We start from the raw sequence: 7,328 nt of genomic DNA, 5'->3' as shown, positions 1-7,328 counted from the left end.
ATCATCACTTTCCTACCGTAGATCCCCTAATCCCAACATGAAATAAATTAGCTACTCATATTATCAATATTGTCAAGACTAATAATGATGAAATAACTAATAAATAACATAATGAAATTATAATTAAATCGCATAAAAGAGGGATTAGGGCAGAAATTAAGAGAGTAAAACAAGAGAATTAAAGTAAACAGATGAAAGATTAATATTAAAGGAAGAGAAAGAGATTACAATCGCGAAAATCCGGCGTAAAGAACACTAAATCCGAGCGAGAAATAATCCTAAAGCAAAAGTTACAGTAGAGAAAAAACAACGTAGTCTTTACAGTGGAAGATGAATGATAAGATAATAGATTAGATGCCTAATAACCTAATTAATCGAGCTTAAATAGAAAAATACTAAGTCTATAAGCTAATTATAAGTTCACGGACTAATTAAAGCCAATGAAAGACAAAACCACTCGATCGAGTAACTTTATATCACTCGATCGAGTAAAATTAAGCTCAAACCACTCGATCGAGTAGAAAATCTACTCGATCGAGTAACCCCTAAAATACAACTACTCGATCGAGTAGAAAAAGGAGTCGATCGAGTAAAATTGTACTCGATCGAGTACTTTCCAGCGCACAATTCCTGCTTCGCGCACTGAACTTCAAACGGCTGCCATTTCTTGGTTACTTGAGCAAACAGGACGATTCCGGTGGCGTTGGAAAGCTAAGAGGACAAGCTTTCATCTCCAGTTGGAATCACCTGAAAATCAGTTGTTGAACTTGGGATATGGCTCTTCAAAGTAGGCACTAGCAATTTGAAGTTCTTCCTTTGCTCGCCTAGCTATCTTACTTCTTTGCGCACCTCAAGACAGCTACATTCCCGCTCCAAATTCACTCTTCCTCAAAATACATGCTAAACGGACGTTAAAAGGCTCGATTTCACTACTTTCTGATCCATTTCTGCAAATAGAACAAAACAAACCAAAGTAGCATATTCGGGGCATTTCGTAGCATAAAACTACGATAATAGCACATAAATACGTGCATAAAAAGACCAAAAAGGACTATATAAAATGCACGTATCAAATCTCCCAAAACCAAACCTTTACTCGTCCTCGAGTAAACTAAATGCAAACTAATGGAACGGAAAAAGAAAGCTCAGAGCTAGCTATAACTTGTCTACTCGAACCAATTTAATGCAACAAAAATTAACAGTTATAGCTAAGCAGTCAATACGCAAACGAGTTATGAGTTGTTCAGAAATATATCCGACCTATCGACCTTGCAAGACCAACAAAATCGGATTCTCACGTGGTTAATCTTCTCTCATGAAGCAAAGGGTGAATAATATATGTAAAAGAGAAAAAGAGAAACAGTCACTCACCTAACTGCGACCTACATAGCATGCATGCAACAAAAATGATAGACGATTCAAGTACTAATGCACACGATCCAACCACTAAAGTCCGTCACCGCCGAGGGCTTACAAATGATATGGGAATAGTGAGGGTCAGGTGGGAAAGGCAAAACAAATTATGGTAATGTGGAGGTAAAAGCGTCAAGCTAGTTCCTAATAGGACCATACAACACCGTCCGTAACTCAACCGACTGAAAAATAAAGTACAAGTGCCCTTCATTTGGCACACAACTCACTAATCACATACACTATCTCCTCAAAAAATATGGAATAAAATGGAGGAGTGAGATCGTCACAAGATAGAAATGAATGCAGACGGACTCAAAAATCAAACCAGCTCAAATACTTTTCAACTTTTCACTCTTCCTCTGGTTTTCCTGTACAACGTGATTTTTTCATTTTTTTTTTATTTTTTTATTTGTTTGTATTCACGTTTTTCCTCTTTTTTTCCTTTTCAATTCTTTTTTTTTTTTCATTCTCATTCTCCCTTCCTTTATTTACACCAATTCCAATCAAAATGATACGGGCCAAACTGCTGACGGAAAACGCATACCACAAAAGACATACTAAACTAGCTTGACTAGGCAGGCTCAATTTGGGGATGTAGCTAATGGGTCAAAAAGGCAAGTTTTGGCTTAAGTGGAGCTAAATGGGTGAAAAATATAAGAAAAGGGGAAAATTTGCAAGCACCTCCCTGCATGTGACATCAACCACAAACCCGAATGTGTGCATTTTAACAAGAAATCGAATGTCATAAAAGTGCAAAAATGATAAACATGCTATGCAAGGAGTACTACTCTCAATTCCTAATGAACTGGTCATGAATGTCACCAGTTATGGGCTCTAATATCTCAGAAATTATAAGTAGCTTGCCGATTTATCAGGTCAAGTCTAATAAGTCAGCTATATTTGAACAAAAACTCGTAGACTATGCGTATGACAAAGCTAATAACTGTCAACAAAAGTGCAAGGCTCAAGTAATATGACAAGTTATAGTGCAATATCATCATGGGAATCTACCGTTCCGACTCAACCTATATGCTAAAATAAACATGAATTTTATTTTAAATTTTTCGAAATTTTCTAATGTTTATGGGATTTTGATTTTTATGGAAATAAACAAGCAATGCATACAAAAAATTAAACGTGATAACAGAATTGCAAATAAAAACAAGATGCAGACACAGATATGGATGCATAACCCTCCCCAAACCAAACTGTACAATGTCCTCATTGTACCCAAAAATAAGGAAAGGAAATGCAAACTCAAAAAAAGAGAGTGAAGCGCGGAAAGACTTACAAGATGGCGTAAGGAGGGACCTCCCCAAACCGGCCATGAACATGGGAGGTCATAGGTAGTCACGCAACAGCTCTACGGACGAAAAACAACAGCTGGAACACGATTCTGTTCGATCGAACAGAGCAGAATAGTTCGATCGAGGAAATCTGGTGTCAAAAGGATTCGATCGAGAGGATACTTTAGTCGATCGAGAGAAGTGAATTTGCCGCAGTTCGATCGGGAGCAGCAGAAGCTCGATCGAGTAATTGTTCAGCCAAAAAGGTTCGATCGAGTAGAAAAACCACTCAATCGACCCAAATCACCTGCAAATTCGCAAATAGGATCGCACAAAAGTACTGCCAAAGCAAAGAGAGCTAAACCGTTCACAATCTATAGCCGATTAGGCTAATTATTAAGGCACACAGCAAAACTAAATAAAATGTTCAAAAATAAATAAAGAGTTCTAAAATTTCGGGCTGCCTCCCGGTAGCGCTAGTTTCAGATAGGTCCCAGCTCGACCTTCTTTTATCAACCAGTAACACAAAGCAATCGCCCACTACTAGGCCTCTGACTGGAAGAAGTAACTTCAACAATCGTCAAATCTGCTTCCGGCCTCCACAGCATGGCAACGGAAGAATAACAGCTTCTCCAATCATCGGGATCCCAATCTTTAACATTGGCACGCAGCAACCTCCTAGACGGCATAGCTTCCTCAAAACCTCCTCCAAGGTCATCTATCTGGGTAGTTCCAGACTCCAACTTGAGAGCACCCATCTCACCTCCCGGGTCCTCGAACCTGTCGAGACCTCTAAAAAGAGAAACAAAGTAATGTTCCTCCAATTTGCTCCCAAACTGGGGCGGAGGTGTTATAACAGCTGCAATATGTGACTCATAAGGGATATCAGACGGTATCTCCACGGACTCTATAGGAGGGGTAGCATCACAGGGCATGGCTTGCATGGGTTCCCTACGCGCACTAGACTTGGTAAAAACCAAATCCTCTCCTCCTACCTGAAAAGTAAGTGTCTTAGCCCCGACATCTATAATCACACCAGAAGTGCGCAAAAATGGTCTTCCCAAAATAATGGGAGTGTGACGGTCTTTGGGTATATCTAAAACAACAAAATCAACAGGAATAAAGAATTTCCCTATCCTGACAGGTACATCATCCAAAACTCCTTTAGGCCATGATAAAGAACGGTCGGCCATCTGTACAGTAATGCTAGTACGCTTAAACTTAGTCAAACCTAATCTCTTAGCAAGAGACAAAGGTAACACACTGACACTAGCACCAAGGTCACATAAAGTATTGTCGATTAATTGGGTCCCTATATGACATGGTATGGAAAAACTACCTGGGTCAGACAACTTAGGAGGGGTCCCAGTCTGAAGAAGTGCGCTGCACTCTTCAGTCAAAGCTACAGTCTCAATAACACTAGCATCCCTCTCACAACATAAAGTCTGCTTAATAAATTTAGCATAAGAGGGTACCTGGGCCATAAGCTCATTATAATGCTCACCGACGTTAAGAACACATATAAGATCCAGGAATCCGCGGTGCGGCAACAACCTTCGTGGAAAAGGAACTTGAATAGGACAGGCTTTGACTATATGTTCCTTTTTATCGTCATTAGAAATAGGCATTATTGACGTATCAGTGTTGTCCATAGCAAGACAATTCGATCGAGGTATCACAGTACTCAATCGAGAGCTTTCTTCACTCATATTGCTTGATCGAACAGTCAGAGAGACTGTTCGATCCAGATCTTCTTCTTCAGACATGCTCGATCGAACAGACTTTGTGACTGTTCGATCAAAGTTCTCCTTCCCTGCAGTGATCGATCGAACAGTATCTGCGTCTGTTCGATCGTAGTGATCCCTTCCAGCTTCGTTCGATCGACCTCTAGCAGTGTGTCGATCGAACACATTCCCTCCATATTCTCTCGATCGAGTGCTGACAGGGTCTCGATCGAGCTCTTTACTTTTATTAGCTCTTGAATTGACGCAATAAGCTTCTGGAACAATGGAATTGACCCTTGTATTTTCAATATCGGCGCTAATAGGCGAATTGGGTACCTCATAAGACGAGATGCCCTCGGTATAAACAGCATATACCATTTCCTGTTGCCCATATGCTTGCTCGGCAGCTATTTTATTCAGCTGAGTCGGTAGCTTCTCTATACGGATGTTAGTTCCGCATAAGACTTCTGCGTCGTTAGTGCAAATTCCCCTATCATTGACTTCAGTTCAGCAAGCTTAACTTTTTCGATCGGTACATTTACTTGGGCCTGAAACTTCTCAAGACGGATGTCTTGAGCTTTGGATTTTTCCACACTCGAAACCAAGATATTTGCAATTGGGAACAATTTCTCGAACCCATCATTCTTTTCAGCAGGAGGGGTGCGTTGCGGTGGGTTAGCATAACAAGGCTGTTGAAGACCTTGTTGTTGCAGCTGTTGTGGTGGCACCGGTATAGGAGGAGCAAAACTTCGGTGACTTCCACAACCCCAAGACTTTTTCCTCTCCCAATTGTCAGTTTTGACGGCTGGAGCTTCAAAACGGGCTATAAGTTGGGAGACGGACGTCATCTTGGTTAAAGAATTGAAGGTACTCAAGCCTTCCCTTCGATAATCTTTCTCTGAAATCTGTCTAATAGACCTGTAGACCTATCAAAACAGCACTAAAGAAAAAGATAAAAACTGCCTCAAGGAATAAATCCCTTGAGGCTAGAGACAGATGAAAATAAACAGATAAATAGGCCAATTGCCTCCCCGGCAACGGCACCAAAATTTGATACGGTCGTTTTTGTACCAAAAATAAACCTAAATACAACTAACAGAAGCTAGCAGTAAGTAGGGTCGATCTCCACAGGGAGGCAAGTTATCTATTTGTAGTCCGTCTATCTATGTCACAATTGGGGGGTTTTGTATTTGATTTTCTAAACTACTAAAGGTTTAAGGGAAGAGAAGCAGAGAAAAGAGCAATAAAGGCAGAAAAAGATGATAAACTATCAAATAAGAAGGGACATGTCAGGATTTCGGTTCACTACGGTAGTCCAGTGACTCAACTGTAAACAAATTAGATAAATTACTGCGAGACGGATATGGAAAGGTCCTTTCGGTCCACTTTCTATCCTAAATTACCACTAACTTAACATTCGTCCTCGTCAGGGTAGTCTACTATTCATAGCAGGACTATTTAGTCCAATCTTTTGATCCAGGATTAATTTTAGCCAGATTAAAAAGGTGACTCAGAAGCGTGCACTCAACTAAGTCGGTAGAATACAATTAAATTGCTATGGTGACAGAATCTCACAATTAATTCATCTAACCTATTTACTACATCATCACTTTCCTACCGTAGATCCCCTAATCCCAACATGAAATAAATTAGCTACTCATATTATCAATATTGTCAAGACTAATAATGATGAAATAACTAATAAATAACATAATGAAATTATAATTAAATCGCATAAAAGAGGGATTAGGGCAGAAATTAAGAGAGTAAAACAAGAGAATTAAAGTAAACAGATGAAAGATTAATATTAAAGGAAGAGAAAGAGATTACAATCGCGAAAATCCGGCGTAAAGAACACTAAATCCGAGCGAGAAATAATCCTAAAGCAAAAGTTACAGTAGAGAAAAAACAACGTAGTCTTTACAGTGGAAGATGAATGATAAGATAATAGATTAGATGCCTAATAACCTAATTAATCGAGTTTAAATAGAAAAATACTAAGTCTATAAGCTAATTATAAGTTCACGGACTAATTAAAGCCCATGAAAGACAAAACCACTCGATCGAGTAACTTTATATCACTCGATCCAGTAAAATTAAGCTCAAACCACTCGATCGAGTAGAAAATCTACTCGATCGAGTAACCCCTAAAATACAACTACTCGATCGAGTAGAAAAAGAAGTCGATCGAGTAAAATTGTACTCGATCGAGTACTTTCCAGCGCACAATTCCTGCTTCGCGCACTGAACTTCAAACGGCTGCCATTTCTTGGTTACTTGGGCAAAAAGGACGATTCTGGTGGCGTTGGAAAGCTAAGAAGACAAGATTTCATCTCCAGTTGGAATCATCTGAAAATCAGTTGTTGAACTAGGGATATGGCTCTTCAAAGTAGGCACTAGCAATTTGAAGTTCTTCCTTTGCTCGCCTTGCTATCTTACTTCTTTGCGCACCTCAAGACAGCTACATTCCCGCTCCAAATTCACTCTTCCTCAAAATACATGCTAAACGGACGTTAAAAGGCTCGATTTCACTACTTTCTGATCCATTTCTGCAAATAGAACAAAACAAACCAAAGTAGCATATTCGGAACATTTCGTAGCATAAAACTACGATAATAGCATAGAAATACGTGCATAAAAAGACCAAAAAGGACTATATAAAATGCACGTATCAGTAGTAAACACGTACTTGTGATTTATTAATGAGGAATGAGTTTGGTGGCGATCCCTTTAATGTTCTCCGAATACATGTATATGTGGAGTAATTATTTATTCTACATTGATGTGTATTTGGAGAACTGAAGGGAATTGCTGCCGAATTTTTTCCTCATTAATAAATTACAAGTGTGTTTGCTAGTGCCTTAAAATGTACATTGACGGGTTTAGGTTGGAGTGATAAGGACCC

Source organism: Silene latifolia, unplaced genomic scaffold (genome assembly GCF_048544455.1).
Source record: "Silene latifolia isolate original U9 population unplaced genomic scaffold, ASM4854445v1 scaffold_182, whole genome shotgun sequence".
NCBI classification, from domain to species: Eukaryota; Viridiplantae; Streptophyta; class Magnoliopsida; order Caryophyllales; family Caryophyllaceae; genus Silene; species Silene latifolia.
The sequence above is the reverse complement of the archived record's forward strand: the minus strand, read 5'-3'. Positions refer to the sequence as shown.